Below are 20,182 nucleotides of genomic sequence, written 5' to 3' on the forward strand. Positions count from 1 at the left end.
ACCAACCCCAGTCCTTGGTGCCATGGGCAGGAAGTATCTTGCACTCCTCTGCCCCAGCCCTCTATTCCCACTCTCTGTGTGCTGCCCTTTCTGCTCCAGCTGAAAAGTAGAGAAAAAAAGGGAAAAGATGGATTAATACATCAGTCTGGCTGATGGTGTGACTGCTCAATAGCAAGCATCTCCACCAGAGTCGGGGCCACTTTCTGTTTGAGCAGCAGCTGATATAGAAACCCGTTATTAAAAAACATTTTCCACAGGCAAGCACTGGTGCCAAGAGCACTCCTGCTTCCATCCAGCCCTGGATGAAATATCCCAACACAGCAGTGCCCTCGCTTCATGCTGATGGGTGGTTTCAGCCAGATCTCAGCTGGCTGGAGGCTCCTGGCTCAATTAGTTCCCTGACCCAGCACCCTGGGTGGCTGTGTGTACCTGAGGGTGGTGAGGACATCCATCTCTCCCATTCAGCACAATTTGTGCCATTTAAAATTTCTATTAACTGTGGTTTTCATTTGTAGGACCAACAATGGCAACTTCAAACCAAGTGTTTGGCTTGGGGAGGAGGCGAGGAGGGATGGGGTCACTTCTCTATTTACCATGGATATTTTTCTTCAACAACAACAACAAAAAAACCACCTAAAAACCCCACTTCCCTGTGAGTAATTTGAGTGCATTACAGCTGGATTTTAAAACTCAGGGTTTAGGCGTGGGAGGGGTAAAATATATTTTAAATCCCTACTTTCTCTCCCCAGCCAGGTGAAGTTTAGCAAGGATCAGGTTAAGGTGATGATTGGTTTCCATATTGGATCTTGAATATTTCTGCCAGAATTGGATTTTTTTTGTGTGTCCTGTTTATAACAGGCTGGAGCTGGGGAAAGGTTCTTCACTGAAGTGCTGACACTGCACCCTGCTAATGATGCCTGGAGAGCTGGAGGAGCCAACTTGGCAGCTTAGACAGGGCCAAGCCTGACAAGCTCTTTGAAAATAACTTACTGCTCTAAAAATAAACTTGTAAGGCTAAACTTTTTTTGCACTGAATGGGTGGCAAAACTGGTTTATTAGAGTCCCAGGATATTGTCCAGGGCTTCCCCAGCCAGCACTACCACTGGAAGTGGTAATTTCTTGAGGTGTGGTGGTAAGTGTTGGGTGTGATTTATTAATACTATCTGATACAGGAGGTACCTGAAGGAGAGGAAAAACTGGCTAAGACATAAGAGCCCTGGCTTTGCTGAGGGCAGAGATGAAATAGTGGGCAATCCTAAAGGTCTCTTTATCTATGCCATGTCCTTCTGGCCCTGTGGGACTGCAGGAAGAAAGCCACTGGCCACCAAGTGTCCTCCCAGCCTTCTGGAGTGGAGTCCAGACTCTGGGATTCTTCACACATTTTTCATGACTGTGACCCCTTTTGCTTGTGAGGAGTGGAAATCCATTCCTGGGAAAGAGGAACAAAGGCTGAATGCTTTAAACTGCCACACTGTGGTCTTTGGGGAATTTCTGATTAAGTCTTGGACAAGCTGCCTTTTTTTTTTTCTCCTGTAGAAGCACACCTTGTGCCACAAACCACAGGGTGAACAGTCAGTGGAGCAAACCAACTGCAGGTGTACACAACTTCACACCCAGGAGAGGTGGTCCTGTAGAAAATAAGTTGCTATTTAACACCATGTGAAGGCACTTCAGCTGGGGACACAACCATTTATCTTGATTTTTCAGGAAGTTCAAAGCTGAGTTTTGAGCTAAGCTGAACACAGTTGCATGTGGTGGGGGAGAACTGCACAAAAAATCTGTAAGTTCTGAGGCTTGCTGAACCAGAAACCCTTGTTCAAAGCACAAAATCTAAATGGAAATTTAAAGGAGCCTGGGGCTTTTACCAAGAAATTGTTCTTTTTACATAACGAGAGTTTCTCTTAGTAATGACCAGGGTTAAGCAGGGAGGTGACACCTAGCCAGCAGGACCCAGAGATTGGGAAACGCAAGAGATGCTCAGAAGATGGGAAAGCAATGAGGGCAATGCAAGAGTTGGGAAAACCAAAATATGTATTTCGAGTGGTCTTCTGAAGTTTGGGAAAGTGAAGGGTTACTCGAACACCAAGATCCATACAGATGTTTTAAACTCAAAACATGTTAAGGTGAAAAGCCTCAACGCAGCGAGGCCCCTGGCACAGTGCCCCTCATCCCTCCCAGAGCACTGCCTGGCTTAAAATAAATTTATTTATTTAGAGGCAGCCAGTGGCTGTGTTTACCCATTCCCCTGTGACAACGGCATCCACTGAGTGGAAACCCAGGTTGCATTATTAAAGCTAGAAAGCTCACAGAGCTGGGGGGGGTCTTTGCATTCATGTTTACTGAGCTCAATCCCTTTTGCTTTCTTTGTCTCAAACCACAGCCTTGGAAATGCAGTAGAAAATTCCAGCAGTTCCCTCCAGCAGAGCAGAGTCTGCCACGCTGGCAGGTCCCCACACACCCATCAGTCCTCTCCACCATCAGACATCTTCAGGTAACTCCAAGATTACTTTCACAGAGACTGCACGTCTGCATTTCATCCACGGAGTCTCTGCAGGAAGCCTCATGTGGTGTTAGAGGGTTTCATTTCATTTCCCTGTACAGCTTGCAAAAGGTTTCTTGGAAACCAGATCTTGGCATTTTACTTGAGTTTCCTTATCTGCCAAAAGCAGTTTCAAGTTACTCTTTCCAAGCCATATGAAATTAATCTTTAGGTAAGAAGGAGGTAGGAACAAGTACTGTGTATCTTTGTTGAGAAGTCACTGATTCTAATTACATTCCCTGCTTATAAGCTTTAATATCCAGGACTACAAAATGAGGTCAACCTCTATTAAATGTAATGACTCTCCCTGTGGAGCTTGCAATGAAAGCAGCTTCACAACAAAGGTTTCTATTTAAGGAGGGGGAGTTTCCATTACAAAGAAGTCCCCTAACTCAGTACAGGGGTTTCATTTTCATTTGCTGGCTACCACAAAATGAAAAGATTTGGGTTGAGACTTTAACCAGTGCTTAACTGAGAAAAAACAAATAGGAGAAGACAAATTCAAGCACAAGGATGGGGAAGAGGAAAAGCCATATTGGCTGGCTACATTGGAGCTAACCTAGAACCTCTCTGGCAAACACTTTAAATTGAAAGCACCTCCAGGAAGGGCACAGCTTCACCCTTGAACCAAATCAAGGCCATCAGGGCCCACAGCTGCATGCAATGAGCAGAAAGGTTATAGCAAGAGGAGCAGGGTTGCTCTTATTTTGTTGCAAGCCAAGCAGTTCATAGAATCATAGAATTGGCTGGGTTGGAAGGGACCTCAGAGATCATCGAGTCCAACCCTTGAACCACTGTCGTGGTTGCTAGACTCAGTGGGGTCCTTAGAGGTACTCCAAGGACCAGGCAGTGTGGTCTCTCCTTTGAGGAGATGAAATTAAGACTTCTAATGGATGGAAGATCTGATTTTGAGCTCTCTTGCTGGGCACCTCTTGTACCCACATGCCTGTCAGGCCAATGTTGCCCTGCCCAAGTGGTAAGTGTGCAAATCTAATTTTCACAGGGCAAAAAGTGCAGTGTCTGGAATGGGCTGTTTTGGTGCTGCTGTAGTTAAATATTTCTGTGGCTCTTTAGCTTGGTGTTTTAAGCTAGGTAGACACAATGTTATCTTAAGAAATAAGTTCTCTTTTACTTAAGGAACTGGAGGTGAAACACGGTTGTGCTTTTTAAAAATTGCTGTTGCCCCAGTAATAGTCTGGCAAAGTAAGTTTGCTCTTAAAGGCATTTTCCTTCCTGCAGCCTTAGCGACAGACATTTGCCAGGCAGTTGTTCAAACACTGCGCCTGCCAAGTGCAAGGGGATTATTTTGGCATCAGCTCTCGGCTGATATTAACTGCTCCGCGGTCAGCTCGCCATCTTTGGGGCTGTGTTGAAAGCGGTTTCAGAGAGGTTTGTTCACCTCCTGCCTCTGGCTGCTCAGCTCTTCCCCCTCCCACCCCCTCCTCTGCTGCTCAGCTCTCTGCTCCAGGGCTGTTTTGTTGGGTTTTTTTTTTTTTTATCACTGCAGTGAGTTGAAACCTAATGCAAATGCTATCCGCCTGTAAGAACGTCCCAGCATGTGAGTGACGCACTGCAGCCCTTCTGGGAGGAAACTAAAAAATGAAAAAAAAAATTACACAGGGGCCCGGCTTCGAAGCTCGGGCTGCCGACCAACCTTTCCTCCGCCAAGCGAGCTTCTCGCCCTTTAAGAGTAAAAAAAAAAAAAATAAAAAAAAATAAAGGAAAAAGCCTGCAGTAATTTTCCATTACCCTGCACGGTCTTGCCTACGTGGCAGGAATTGTTTGTGGAGGCTGCTGAAGCATCACGGGCGAGGCGCAAGCCCCGATCCCCATCCCGCTGGCGTTGCTTGGCTACGCGGCGAGCTCCTGGGAAGCACCTTTGTTCCCAATTAGGGATTTGAGTCCTGTTCTCATCCCGAAGGGAGAGGGCAAACGCTGCTTTTCTCCAGCAGAAGTAGGGGTCCCAAATTGCATAATCCAACCAAAATACACAGTAATAATAATATGTCCGGGCTTCATCTACTGTGATAGGTTTCTCTGCCTTTGCAGAAGGAAATGTCTGACAAAAAGCTGGTCGTGCTTGTTTGCCCTTGCGCTGAACCCAGCAGTCACTTAATCACGACAGCCTGTTGAGTGGGGGAGAAATAATGTCCGCAAAATCCCCCCCTTTTGTTAATTCCATCTAAAAACCTAAACGAATAGTCGTTGCTCTGCAATTTGATAAACAGATTTTTTTTTTTTTTAATTTTTATATAAGCTCTGGAGCCGTGATGGGCGAGTCTCTGCTGTGGTCGGCGGAGGCTTGTCTGAAATGCCTCAAATGTTTGGAATGCCAGAACAATGTGCACCGCGGCACGGAGGAGGATTGGGTTTGCTGCTTCCCCTGCCCGCCGAGGCTGGGCTGCAGATCCAGCAGTGGGGGGTGTGTGCAACAGGCATCTTCAGGATGTCTCAAACGGCTTCGTCTCCAGGATGCCTTATTTTACTTGTGTGAGGCTTCGTAATTGCCTTAAAACAAGTCCTCCTTTTAGGCAAAGCTGTCACTTGCTTTCTGCAGTAGCTCCGGGTGCCCTTGGGAGCTGGCCCCAAGGAGGAATGAATGCAGATGTTGTTCTGAGGTCCCTGGCTACATCTGGAAACCTCAGAATTTAAAAACTCATATATAGGTGGAACACATGAAGTGTAAGCCTTAATTTTGCTCCATGGAGTATGAAGCTTCAAGGGGAATTTTATGCTCAACATCTGGCATCCTCCATCACGCAGGCAAACAAACCTCACCCAGCAGAGCTCTGGCACAGCTACAGAGGGGGACCACCTACCCAGCCCTGCTCCTTGGGTGGCTCCAGATGACTTGTGGCTTTGAGATGCCTCTCCCCAGGCACTGGTATAGCCCTACCTGCAGCCCTGTCACCCAGCACTGTTGGTCTCCTAACCACAACCTCCCTGAGGTTTATAGTTTTAAGATGTTGGTTCTCTGGAGTTTGTCCAGAAAATTACCAATGTTTGCTGCATTACGTGCTCCTTTTGATCTTTTTTTTTTACCCCTCATATCCAGCTCCTTTATCACCTCCTCCTCATCCCTGTTGCTGATGGCTCTCTTGCTGCTGTCACTCAGTAGCTAAGCCGATGTCCTTGCCGTCTGGGGACCTTCAGAGCACTCCCCACCTCCCAGAGAGCCAAGCAGGAAGGATGAACTTGGGCATGGTTACTAATATGGCTGTGTCCTGTCTCTCCCTTGGAACATGGGTGTCCTTCCATCAGTGAAGTCTACCTTGTATGTTGGGAGTGACTGAGGAAATTTTTAGGATAGTGAGTTCCCAGACTGCTAGGGCAAAGTTTCTGATCTGGATAACCTGATGGTTACAACTAGCACCTTATCCCCTTCAGGTTGCTTGCCTCTCTGGTAACTTTTTGGTTATCTGTCCTTGGATATGCTTTGTTTTAAAAATTCACAACTATTGCCTCATAGCAATTACAGAAAGCCCTGGTGTCTAAGATAAGATTAGTTTGATTCTTCTAGTTGTGCTTTTAGATGTGAAGAGCAACATCTGACCTCTAGAATTGTTTTTCAAGCTAAGCTGATGCAGGGCTTGCAGAGGAGAATCCCTTTCTGAAACACAGCCGCCTCTCCCCTCTGTCTCCTACAATGTGCCACCACCTCAGCTTTGCCTTTGCTTGGGACCTTTGCTCAGCACTGTAAAACTCAGAGGATTTGGTCTGCCAGGAGAAGGGTTTGCCTCCCTTGTTTGAGCAGTTTGGAATGTGGGTGAGAAATTTATGGCTTGAAAAATAAAACCCTCCATCCCAGATTTTTGTGCCTTTGCTTGCTTTAAGGACTGCAGTGCTGTTTGAAGGTAATTCCCAGTCCTGTGGCTTCTGTGTGGCTCAGCCTTCGTACCTGCTTTCACATCTTCTATTTCCTGTTTAAAAGCATTATCCTAGGGGAGGCTACATCTTTCTGTGTGTGCTCAGAAATCCTTAGGATCCAGCAGAATTTAAGAGATCAGAGCAGGCAAAGCCACTTCTGTCCCCAGTGAGCAGGGCTTGATTTCAGAAGAACCAGTGCAGTGGGGTGGAGTTCTTCTACAGCAAGATGGCTAATGAAAATAGTGGCAATTTCTGTGCAAAATTAGAGCAGACTTTGAGAAAAATTTGTTTCAGGAAGGCAGGAAAAGCAGAGAAGGAGAGAATAGGGAAGGCACAAAAAACACAGCACAATCTTTGAACTTTTCTAGCTTTCAGCTATTTGATTAAGCTGTGGAATTTGTGGTCATTTTATGAGTTATCTAGCTTCAAAGGTTTTAAATACCTTAAATGATACTGCTACCTTTGAAAAAAGGTCTTTAGTTTATGTGGCTGCTTAAATATGATTTGTGGACATGGAGGTCACATTGAGGCAGGTGGGTAAAGGAAGATACGAAAAGCCTCTTCATACATATATTGTACCATTTTCCTGTACTGCAATCTGACATCTAAAACTGCTCGTTTTTCCTTACCTAGTAGATAGCTTTTGTATGTTGTGGTGGTTTTTTTTCTTATTTTACACTCCAGTTGAAGTCTGCAAGTTATTCTCAAAAGCTCAATATTTTTATTTATTCCACAGCAAGCATGTGACTCATGTGACTGCATAATCATATCAAAATAAATTTGGGTTCCTTTTGTGGCAAAATGTTCTAGGGCTACAGATAAGCTTTGAATGCATGATAAGGTCTGGGTATTGAGATTACAAGAAAAGCTATCAACAGAATCCTATGCATTAAGGTCATGCATGAGATATTTAATTCTCCCTTCTGTGAGGTTTGATTGTAGGATATAGTCTGCTCCCACTGACTTCTTAAAAATGAGAAAGCTTGGAAAATTTGACCAGATTATGTCAGTTTTGCTTTCCTGCTGGAGGTGTTGAAGAAACAGGGAACTGTGAGGAAAGGAAGAAGCAGAGTCAAAAGCAGGATCCAAGTCCCTGCTGGCTTGCAGCTAGAAAGGAAGGAAAGCCACCAGGATTACTCTCTTTTCTTCTGGAATTTGATCCATTATAGAACTAAGAATGTAAGAAGGGGCAGCTCCTCCTCTTCTTTGTTGCTGTGCTTGCTGCAGTTTCAAGGCTGCTGTGAGGACCAAGGCTTCACTGTGCCAGGCCAAACAATCTGTGTCCTTGCAAGTAAAAAACACAAGGTGAGGTTACTAAAATATGAAGAGCAGAATAGAGGTGGTGGGGGAAAGCACCTTGGCTCTATGTAAATTTAATTGTTTGGGTTTTTTTTTCCATTCAGAGGCAGATGTATGCTCATTTAATATACCACAGAGCCTTGACTTGATGGAAAGTACAATTGGGATTGCTCTTGGCCACTGTTCATCTCCAAATCAGTCAGGAACTGGTTTGTTTGTTTGTTTTTTAAAGAGGCACCCTTTATCCTGCTTGTATTAGCTCCAAGATGGCCAGGTTTTTTTTCTTGATAAGCTATTGAAAAATATCTGATGGGCATTAATTTCCAGTAAGTGATTCTGACCCACGAATGAGGTGTATCCTTATGGAGAACAAACCACCCTGCTTTTAACAGTTCAATATCCATCAGCTGCAAACACTGCCTCTTAAAACAACCTGTGGAGGTAATAATTTCACCCTTTTGCAGTCATTAGTGGTCTCTTCTGCCCTTGAGGATGCCTGTAACTAGGGCAGTGCTGCTGTCTGACTGCACGTCCCAGGGGAGCCTGGTGGAATTTGAGCAAACCTGATTGGGCTGAGAAAGGGGTGGAGAAAATGCAGTTCTCTGCCCTGGGCATATTAAGTGAATGCAGCTGTGGGAGGCAAGAGAACAAGAAAGCTCTTGTGTTGCCAGAGCTCTGACAGCTCACATGCCTAACTAATCTGCTATTTTCTTAATGCATTTCCTCCCCTTGCAACCTGTTTAATCTGAATGTGAGGTTATACTTCAATTTAGCTAGAATTCCTTCTGGAGCTTAAAAGTGAGATGGGTTGTGGTGCCAGCTTTGCTAGACCCCTTCAGGAGCAGTGGGCAACTTCGACATGCACTGGACCTTCTTCAGGACATGGAGAGAGACTTGATGTAATTTTCAGCCATTGGAGAGGCTACTGGTGCAGGAATGTGCCTTTCATGTACACTGCAGTGTTTGCTTGGGCTGGCAGCAGCACTTAAATGTTCCCTCCCAAGCCGTAAACTCAGATTCTTGCTAGGGCTGATGAGCTGAGGTGTGGAGAATCTGCTTTGGCTATGCCAGGGCATTTCATGGTGCTCTGCTTGGCTTCCTGGCATCTCTGGCTGTCTGATCCAATATTGTCTGGTATGGCATGGAATAAAAAAAAAGAGTATAAGTTTACTGACCCAGCGGGTCAACTGGGAGCATCTTCCTGTTGCTCTGTGTTAGAACTAATTTGTCTGTTCTCCCTGGCTATGTTCAGAAGTGTCCTGGAGAGAAAAGATTGAAGCTGGGAATTCCCTGTGCATCTCCTTCCCTGACTGGCTCAGCAGTGCACAACAAGCTGTGAGCTAGGCTGCCTCAGGCATTAAAAGTTTATGACAAATTGAACTGCAGCATATAAAAAGAATATTTTGGGGGGGATGGTCTGACTTGAATGCAGATGAGGAGACTGAAAAACAAGCCTAGTACAGGTGAGTCCGGAGGATGATTTTTGTGTCTGGGCACAGCCCAGGGATGATGGAGACGTGGATGTTTAGAGGGAGGCAGACTGTGCCATCACTTCCTTAGAGCCTGCCCAACCTTATCATGTTTTTCCCTGTTGCTGGGAAGTGCTGCAGTGTCATAGCCAGCTTCCCACTGCCAGGGCAGCATCCTCACCCTTCCCACCCCACAGTGGGCTGCATGGCTTTGCCATTCCCATGGCAGGGACTTGTACCCAACCAAAATCTGTATCAGAAATGCAGCTCCTGTGGGTGCCTTTTATGGTTCTGTCACAGGCTGGCACAGACCTTGAAATGGATCCAGCTCCTACTAAAATTGCACCATGTAGGTGTTCTGGCTATAGCTGTCCCATGTTTGCATTTTGTGACCTTGAGAGAGTTTCAGTTGTCAGTTTATCAAAAACACAGACTCGCACGTTGAAAAAATGCATCCGTGAACAAATCTGCCCTGGGTAGCCACACAATCTTCTCTGACCTTTCTTTCACTGAGTCTGTGCCTGAGACTTTTTTTTTTTTTCAGCAGTTAAATGGTTAACCTGGGGACTAATTGGCTCGGAGAGCTCCAGCCCTTTGCAACAGATTATAGGCATGCTGGTAAGAGCAGCTCCCTTCCTCCCCTTCCCCCATCATTATAAAAACATGTACTGTAGTGAGAAACCAAATACCACATGGCGCCCTACACGGAGCCCATCAGTGCTCCAGCTCAGTATTTACCACAAAAGTCCCTTTATATTTGGGAAGCAGAGGGAGAAAATTCTGGAAAGGCAAGATCGCAGTGCTCCCAGCTCCATCAGCAGGTTTATTTCCACTGCACAGGGTGCTGGAGCCCAGAGACCCACACCCCCCCCTATTCCACCCCACTCCCCCCTGACAGTGTGGGAAAGGGTCCTGGGTGTTCCCCAAAAACTGGGGTGGGAAAAGCTTTTCCTGGTGCAAGGAGAGCTGCGTCTGCTCCACACCAGGTCATGGGTTTGTGGAGGGCTCTTGGGAGTGAGTTCCTGTGGGGCTGATCGTAGATAGAAAAATGAAAGCTTTAACAAAAAAACAAAACCAAAAAAAAAGTGTGTGTATATGTATGTGTGTGTGTGTGTATATATATATATATATATAAAGCACTTTTGGTTTCCTGTGGGGATGTGGGAGTTTTTAGGCAGCTGCTTCCAGAGGCAGTCGCCATTTCGTGAAGCGGCATTAATGCAGCAGGAGGAGATGCGTGGTGTTCGTGGGAGTTTGTTCAAGGCTTTCTCCTTCATTTTAATCATGACACTCCCTCTCTCATGCCAAAGGCTTTCGTGTTGAAGCTGAAGGTAAAAAAACAGTAGTAAGAAGAAAAAAAAGGAAAAAAGGGGAGCGTTTCTCTTGAAGGGATTCAGTGTGTGACCAGAATCAGGTTTCACCCTTGAGATTTAAAATATTTTGGAGGTGTAATGTGGTTCTAAAAATGCTACTGAGTCCTTCCCAGGGATAAGCAGGAGGATAATGTGGCTGCACACCCAGCATTGTGGAGGCATAGCTGAGGTGTTCAGGGAGAATGTGGTACAACAGGTATGTTTTAATTAGTGTACTTTTTTCTAGTCTAAAAAGATGTCTAACTGGTCTGTGCACATATGATACTGGCTTTCTTTGATGTGCCTCAGATGATTTGACTTCCAGGTATTGAAATGCTAGTTTGCATCTAAAATGTCAGCCTACCACTCGTGCTGCAGAACTGCTTCTATCATCACAAGAGGGAAAAGCTGTTGTGGCAGCAGTGAGGTCAGACTGAGCCCCATCCAGTGCAAAACTCTTGGAGCAAGCAACAGCAGTTTTGTTTCTGTATTGGACTTTACTTTCTCCAGTCCTGGATCCTTCCCTTGTAAAATGCATTATGAGGCTCATTTGTTTAACAAGCCTCTGGGAACTGGGGCAGGGAGCATTAATGCTGGCAATGTTGTTGCATTTGATTTTGGGTTTGTGTCATTATTTTCTTCTTTTCAGAGTCAGGAAAAGCTCTGCTCGTTTATTTTTCATGTAGCTGCGTTCTTATCCTGGCCTCCTAAGGAGGCAGGGCTTGTGAAATAATGCTGCTGGAGGCCTCGAGCTTTTGATCTGATGTTCAGTGTCAACGAATTTCACTCGGAGTTTCTACGCTTTAGGGGAGGCTGCAGGTTGTAGAGATGAATTTGTGCTTCCACTGAAGAATGAAGAACAAAATGAGTGTAGAGGCTATGGTTTCTGCTTTTCTGAATGACCAAGAAATCAGCATCTCTGTGCCAGTTGAGTGATCAGTGATGTACAGCTCTGAAACATCCCTTCCTCTGCCTGAACGTGGTGCAGGAGCGGGGATGCTGCAGCAGTGCTTGGGTATGGGGCTGTCAAGTATCAGAAAAGGAGGCCTTGTTATGTCAGCTGCTCACGAAAGGCTTCAACTTCTGTGCATGATACTCAAATCCAAACTGGGGTTAAAAGAATCATTAGTCATATTTAAAAGCAAGTCAGATTCTACCTTGTTAAGTGCATCAGAGTTTTGCTTTTGCAAGGTCTTCAATCTCTTTCTTGGTCTAAAAGCTCATTCCCTTTCAAAGCCTGTCACCTGCAAACATTTCTCTGAGACAGTGATTCTTTCATTACAGAAAAGCAATGTGAAGAAACCTTTTTGCCACTTCAATATCACAATTTTCTTGATTGCCCCTTTATACTCTGCTGGGTCACAGCAGATCCCCAGGTCAGACCTGACCTGGATGCAATGGGCACTGATGACCAACAGCACCTCCAGTACAGAGCTCTGCTTTTAAGTTCCTACCTGTCTTTGATTTGTTTATGCAAGACTGCATTGTACTGATATTTTTATATATGAAAATTTTATGCTTAATATTTACTTTTCCAGCATATACTAATATGCCTTTCCAAACTACTTTATTAGGTTATATTTTCTCCTATGCTTAATTGCATTTTATTCATGTCACTTAAGTAGACTTTCAGTAATGAAATTATTGTTCATCAACTTAATTTTTGGTTCAATTTTTAATTATCTTGAGCATTTGTGTGTATATATAGATAAAGATAATCCTTTATTAATCTTTTGAACAGAACAGGTTTTATTCATTCAGCAAAAGCACTGGCCCTGAATATTCATTATCACCACCCATTATGCTAGCCAGGAGCACAATATCTTAATAATTGGAGTTCAAGAAAAAAAAAGAATTACTAAGGTCCCAGTGTTTCATTTTTGTTCATGTTATGACTATAAATTATTCAAGCATTTCACTTTATCTCCTACACATACAGACTCATGTCACTCATGGTTTTTTTCCTCCAAAGTGTTCTCTGATCTCCATCTTACATCCTAGGTTGTAGTGTACTGTTGAGTAAAATAGAATGCACTGTTTAATACCAGTAGTGTGTGGATTGTTACAAGAAAATTTTGCAGTTTCCCAATTAATGCATTTTGTTTTGACCTATTCACTTCTACTTCATTCCAACATAGGGTCACTTGGTGTTCTTTTGGATTTTAAAAGTATTCTGAAGGAGATGAATAAGAGGTGAACTACCTAGCACAATAAAACAGACATTATTCCTTTCATCATCTAAAAATAGACAAGAAAAAGATATATTTTTTTTAAATACAAAGAGTAATGATGCAGTGATACCTGCATGTACATGCTTGCTATTACTCTTGAGATTCCCAGACCTCTGCTTTACGTTCTCTTTTCCTGCTACAGACTGGATTAGTTTATGGCAGTCGCATTTTCCAAGTACTGACATACTTGATCATTCCTAAATTCATTTCATATGCTTCCAAATCCTTAGGACAACATTGCTTTTAGACACACCAAGGAAAACCTGGACTGATTCCACTGACCTAGATGTAACTGCTCGGCATAAAATTAAAGGCACAGGCACATAACTTAAGATCTGAACATCTGGAGGAACAAGATGAGATCCAAATCCCTACTTTTTCATTAAACCTAATGTTTCCTGACTTGAAAACAAGACACATTTGTAAGGACAGGTAATAACTTGTTAAATCCACTGGTAAATCTTGAAGCAAGTCAGTTATCTGGGCACGTAGAACCTGGTTTGGGTCTTCTGGGTGAGATTGCAGTGAAGGATGCAGTGATGTTATCCGGGCAGTGATGCTTTGGATGTCTCACCCAGGATGTCTGTTCCCTCTGCTTTAGTTGTACAAAAAGCCATTGACCTTGTTTTGCAAGACAACTATTTTCTCCCAAGCTGCTTACTTTTTCTTACCAGCTCACCTTCTAATACTAATCCTTGGCTAAATATTAAAAAATACTCTGTGAATTATTTACAGCTGAGACAAGATTGATGGCTTGGTCAAAGAGCGAGGGTATTTGTTTCCTCATGTAAATCTCTTGCCTGCAACAATTAGTTAAGCTGCTAGTTCTGGAGTTTAGATGGAGAACATGCCTGACATGCATAAAACTGCTCTAGTTCCCAGGCTGATGAGTGCTCCCGGCTGGATAAAGCTCTGGCAGGAGATATTTCATAGGGAATTGACTGTGGGAAGAAATTAAAAGGCTCGTGGTAAACATCAGTCTGACACAGAAGCTGTTTCTGTGCAGGTGACATTTTAATCCAATGGTTTCCCTAATATAGTATCACTGCCTCCAAAATTGATTGGACTCCCCATCTAAAAAGTGATGAGAGAAATGAAGAAGTTTATTTTCAGCTACACATATAAGTTGTCTTCTCTTTTAAGTGTGTGGTACACTGTAATGTGGTGATACAGTGCTTCCTCAGACTGTCTATAATAAGAAAAAAAAGCATATGCTCATAAGATTTCAGAAAAAAGACACAGTTTCTTTCTTCAAAACATATGGCAGTATGCTGAATAATGCATCGTTTTGTCAACTATTACAAAGCAATCAATAGGGTGCCCTATGGTGCTACCTGCACATAAAAGACAAGAATGAAGATTATTATGGAAATAGGCTTGAAAATTGCTTAAAATAAAAATCCCCAGTGTTATAGTTGGATTTTTGGAGGCATGGATGGTTGGGTTTTTTTTTTCATTCAACCGCAACAGTGGTTCAAGGGTTGGACTCGATGATCTCTGAGGTCCCTTCCAACCCAGCCAATTCTATGATTCTTTGATAGAGTAGCTGTAATTCAGTGTTCAGACTGAGTGAAATCATCATGTTTACAAAGCTGGTATGAAGCCCTTGTGCCTGCAAACCTCCCAGGATATTTACCAAGAAAGTTTACATGTTGTGCACATCATCTGAACTTTCTGAAGCCTCCACTAGAACTCAAATGGAGTTAGTAAAAAATAAAAATCAGAGCTTAGTTGTTTGGTTTTTGTTTGGTTTTTTGTTTGTTTGTTTGTTTGTTTTTGTCCTTGATTTTAGTGTGTAAGCACATGTTTGTGCTAAGTCTTTTTTCCCTTTTCTCTGTGTTCCTCAGACACTTAAGCAATCAAGCTTTACTGGCTCATGTCTGCAGCAAATAAATTTCAAGGATGGACAGAGGAATGCTTTTGGAAAATGAACACAGGAACACACAGGGAAGTAATCATGCTAAATTATAAATTATCTGAGTTGACTTCCCTTCTAAATTATTATTAATTTCATTGTCTATCTTTTCTATAAATCTGTTTTTCCCCAGATATATTTAAAATCCAAATGTTCTGAAGATTTTGTTTAAAAGTGATAAAATTTCTCTTCTGATTCAGTACTGCTCACGTGATATATTGGAAAATGGGAGAACATCATCTTTATTTTGAAGCATATGATTGGGCATGGCTCTGTCTCACTGATGCTTTTTTTTCTTCTCAGACTCCTGATAAAACCAGGACAATGATTTTTCCATTCAGCAGAAGTTTCTGTAACTCTGCAGACCATACTCACAGCCAGAATAGTAAGTTGAAGAACAGTGTTGGCACTTTTGTACTTTTTAAAGATAAAAACCCTGCCAGTGTGTCTAATTCTTGCATGTTTTCAGTCCTGCAAGTTTCTAAGCAGCAAACTTGCAACCAGTGTGTAAGTCAAGCCACAAAACTTGCCTTTGCATGCTCTAGGTATGCAAGTTTCTGGGAAGGTGCACATTAGTTTCTTATTTGCTTTCAAAGGTGATTTCAGTAATGAAGAAAGCTGCTTCATTCTCCTTCATGTAAGGAGATGTGTAATATCTTGTTAGCTCCTGTGTAAATTCTAGTGCAAAGGAGGTACAGGCAAAATGGCCAATCAGGCATTTTTCCACCAGGGCCTGGTCCTCTTATAAAAGTTTTCCAAGCCAAGCAGAATAGTTTACCTAAAAGCTGACCTTAAAAAAACCCAACAAATAATTTAATAAAAGTAGCAGGGGATAAGGAAGGAGATAAAGAAATATATTTGTTGTTCCAAGTTCCAGTAACTTATTTTAAGAAGCAGTTAAGCTTATTATTAAACAGTCACCCAAATTGGTTAAGTTGGAATCAGTCTAGAGTTTTAAACTGTCCTAAAATGTCACCAGAACAAATGTGTGTCTTTCTCATGTTTCTTGTACCTCTAACACTGCCATTTCTGACAATCACTGTATGTTGCATGGTGACCAATACAGCATGTACCTGCCCTGACTGAGATGCTTACTGTTTCCTAGCATTATGATGGCACCAAGTTATTATTTGAGGATGAGCTATAAAAATATGAAACCTTTACATTTCAAACCTCCTTAAGACAAGTGGGCTTGATTACTCAAGAAAAATTTATGTCTATTCTTTAGTCAAGCTAATATAAAGCATAACAAGTCAATAGACAACAGTTACTGGGGAGGTTTTTTCCTGCCTTATTGTATACAGGAACTCATGCAAAACTGAAGTAGCAGCGTGGGTAGGTTGTTCAGGAGCTCTTAGATCTAAAATTAGAGCTCAGGCCATGAGATCACATGTACAGAAACAATACTGATTCTTTAGTGCATTGTGTCCTGCAAGTTAAAAATCTGCTTAGGAAAGGCGGTTAAATCACACAAAAGATGTTGCATCCATTTCTCATTTTCATTACATCTATATACGTTTTATTGATGGCTTATTTTATAATGAAAACAGGAATAAAAAGAGATGAATCTTGGTTAAAATAATAAACTGAAAAAAAAAAGTATTGATGTTTGGCTTAGCAGTCTGGAAGATTTTATTCTTTACTGTGTTTATGACCACGGTAAGAATTTGTTTCTAAGTATTCCTGGGAATAAATCTTTTTCTGGCTGCTCACAAGGTTCATCATTCTGAACATGTGCATCTTAAAAGTGCTAGCAGACCACCATATTAGCATAATGTTAGTTTTCAGTGTTAAGTCCTAGAAACAAAAAGGGCATATGTAAAAGTTTTCTCCATGTGTGTAGATGTGTGTTTGCAATTACTCATTACAGGCTGGAGCAAAAGTCTGGATTTGAATTCCAGGCCAGACCCAGAGCAGAATGAGGAGCACGAGCTGGTTTTATCCCTGCTGTTAGTGTTTGGCTTGTGACACTGGCAAAAAAGTTTTGGCTTGGATCAATATACCATTATCATCTTCACCAGTCACTCAAGGAAACTGGTTCCATGCTTTGAAAAACTGCCTTGATTTACATGTCTTTCTGAAGTTCCTCTGTGTCACTGCTGTGAAAAGTTCAGAGATGGCAGCAGTGCAGGCATGGCCATGCTCTTACAGTGTCCTTGCGTGTGCTGCTCTGAAATCCCACGCTTCCGGGAGTCTCATAGAAGGTAATTTCCAACTGCTGTACAATTTCTGGGATTTTAATAGTGAATTACAGAGGAACAAAACAGAAGGGGGGGAAAGACAGGTTGTTTTAGTAACATATTGCATGTTATGTCCAAAAATGGAAAATAGGACTAATATGCTTTATTCAGGGCAAAGCAACCATTTCGGTGAACAACCAGTTTGGAGGAAGTTAAATGCTTACCACAGAACATCTTGCTGGTTCAAAGGGCATTTGATAACCTCTCTGCATATTCTCTATCAAGAGAATCGAAACAATTCTGTTTGGCTTAAGGTCTAGACAACTGCTACTGATTTTTCCTGAAGTGATTGGGTTGAAGATAAGTTTGGCAACGCTGTGCCTCTCTCAATCTTGTTTAGACTCGTTTTCCACTACAAAAAGCAGATGATACGAAACTGTTTTGTCAAATATTGGTGTCAAATATCTGGTCTTTCCATTCTATTTGTGTCTCCATCGAGCTGTATGCTACATTTGCACATCATGTGTCACCAAGAACAGGCTTCTTTACCAATCTTTTGGTATTCTCTGGTACAGAGGACATGTTGGGGTAGGCAGGGAATTTCACAGGCTGTGCCCTATGAAGTAAGTGTGTGTTTTTGCATGTTATTCCTAAGGGATAATAAGTCTTCATGGGAACTAGGGGGAAGAAAAAAAGGTATTAGAAGACAGTATTTCATGTGAATATATGAAAGTGATGTTGTGTGCCTCTATCTGGAATTCTAGTTGCTGGTTGCAGGCTTAGAAAATAGTTCCCAAATTACTAATGGAAACATGGTCTCATTATCATGTATTTGGTTATTACCAAGTATTTGGTTTAACCGTAAGCAGAGAGAAAGCATGTTGTCTAAAAGAGAAGAAATAAAACTGCACGGAGGAATTTGCAGTTGAATAGAAATGCTGAATTTAGAAGGAAAAAAAAACCCGGGGTAACTGCAGCGGCAGAAGGAATGATAATTTTCTGTTTATACAGAGATGACCATGGGAAATAAAAATGTGAGCAAGGAGATTATCACCATTCTGCCATTTCATCGGGAAAGAAGAATGCAAACAGATACTGTTACCTGTACACAAACAGCAAAGTTGTCTGACAAGTGCTGCAGCTCTGGAGAGAGTGACTGTACTCATCCTCACCTACAAAAAACTCACTTGAGGCCAAGAGATAGAAGAGGTAATGGATACTTTATTCACTTTTTGTTGGAGCTGCTTTAGGCCTTGGTGGTCTGGAATCAAAAGAGCAGCTCAGGTTGTATTTAATGAGTAATTTTTTGGTTGCACATAGCCATACATGAAGTGACTTTAAAAAACATTTCTGTCCATTAATGTAGATTAATAATTATTTTTGAGGGAGGTATTAGGCTATGATACTAGACAGTCTGGTATATTTAGAGAAAATCAGGTTTAAACAGGTTACAACTTGTTCAGTTACAACCTTCAACTCATCTGGCTGGAGTCCCACTACTCTTGCAAAGTGCCGTTAGGTCTTGAATGTTTCTCTTTTTCTCTCTTTCACATGGTTATAGCAAGTGGTACCACTTTATATATTTTTGTAGAAATGTACTTGTGTACAAGGAGCAATAGAAAGGATAAAAACTGTACACTGAACTTCTCATCTTGCTCTTTGCTGTGAAGCCATTCTTTGCTGTGTCGGCTGAAAATGCTGGCACAAGTCGAAGTGTTTTTGCTGCTGCCCTACTTTAATCTGATTCCTGCCTTATCCTTGGTTGCCTTTCCCTTTTCTTCACTGTTGGTCGTTTTCCAAGGAGAGCAGCATCTGGGTTCTGTCAATGCAAACACCTTTGCATACAGTTATGTTGAGTAGTTCCACTGAGAGCAGGAGGATTAGCCTTTTGTTGGAATCTGAATGGGAATGAAGTTGTAGAACAAGCTGCCTGCTCTTTGTAGTCTCCATAGACCAGAACTTCAGGGGGTTTTTTTTGGAGAAAAAAGGCCTTTTGCCTTCTTCCAGTGAGACACAGTAGCTGCTCTTTTGCTCCATCATGGGTTTCTTGGCTGAAGACTCTGGTGCTGTGGTACCTTTATGCAGGCAGCCACCATCCCTTCTTTAAAGACTGTAACCACCTTACCACCACAGTCCACAAGCCAGCAGATTTGTGTCTTCCTCCCCTGCTGTCTTATACAGGGAGGTGAACTTTTCTGTCTGTTTTTAAAGGAAATCCATCTCTCAGCTCGAAATAATGACTGTTGAGGGGCATTAGAGAGCAATTCTTTTCAGCTGATCAGCTACTTCTGCTTTTTCCAAGGCTCGGCTCAGGAGTTTGCTACTCAAGTCCAGCTATGTGATTTCAAACACCAGACTAAATCCTGAGACCTTCCATAATCATTTTAAGTGTTGTTGGTTTAATTGCTGCCGTAACTACCCACATTTCTAGTATAAAAAAGGAAGAGTGGGGCACTTTTCTCTCTGCTTTTAATCAAGTAAGCTGTGCAAATAAAAGGAGAAAGACGTGTGTAATTCAGAGTGATTGCTAAAGTTTAAATATTAATTATGCTGCTCTGTCAGGTTTGCCAGGTGTGCCTATTGCAGAGGAACATCATAACCCATCATCTGGGGACTGGCATTTATGACAGTGACCAAGAATGTGGGGGATGGCCCTCTATGGTGCTGATATCTCAAGTGGTTTCCATGGCAGCAGTCAAAATAGGAGACAGTGTCCTGGTGAGGTTGGCACACAAGGCAGTTTCTATGGTGTTGACTGGAAAAAAAAGTGCAATACCGTTTTATTTGGGTGTCTGTGGTGTTTTTGAGAGGTACTGATCAAGACTGGGAGTGATGCTGCAGACAGGGGGGTGACATGGTTGCTCTGGCTCTTTCTGCCAGAGGGGCAGCTGAGGTTGTTGGTGTGCAGTGCAGAGGAGGCCAGCAAAGAGGTCCCTTCCAACCCAGCCAATTCTGATTCTAAAGGTTTTTTGTGGAACAATTTCTGAGCCTGTGGTGAGGTGGAACAGGAGCCCAGGGCTGGCTGGCAGGTGGGCTGTGCCATGCCCTGTGGCAGCCCGTGAACAGAGGGACTTTGTGTGGTGATGGCAGCGTTAGGGCAGGTGAGGGGTGCTCTTAGGCTAAGTGGGAGAGCTGGTCCTTGCTGTCAGTGGGTGCAGGGTGGCAAGAAGCCCCTTGGGCTGGCTGGGGTAAGGCATTTCTGAAGCATGGGCTAGAAGAGAAGGCGGTGCCTCAACCAAGCTGGGTCAGGGCTGAGATGAGGCAGGGTGGGGCAGGGCAGGGGGCTGCAGCGGGGTCCGAGTTCCCAGCGCTGCCTCCTTCCTTTCCCTC

Source organism: Calypte anna, chromosome 10 (genome assembly GCF_003957555.1).
Source record: "Calypte anna isolate BGI_N300 chromosome 10, bCalAnn1_v1.p, whole genome shotgun sequence".
NCBI classification, from domain to species: domain Eukaryota; kingdom Metazoa; phylum Chordata; class Aves; order Apodiformes; family Trochilidae; genus Calypte; species Calypte anna.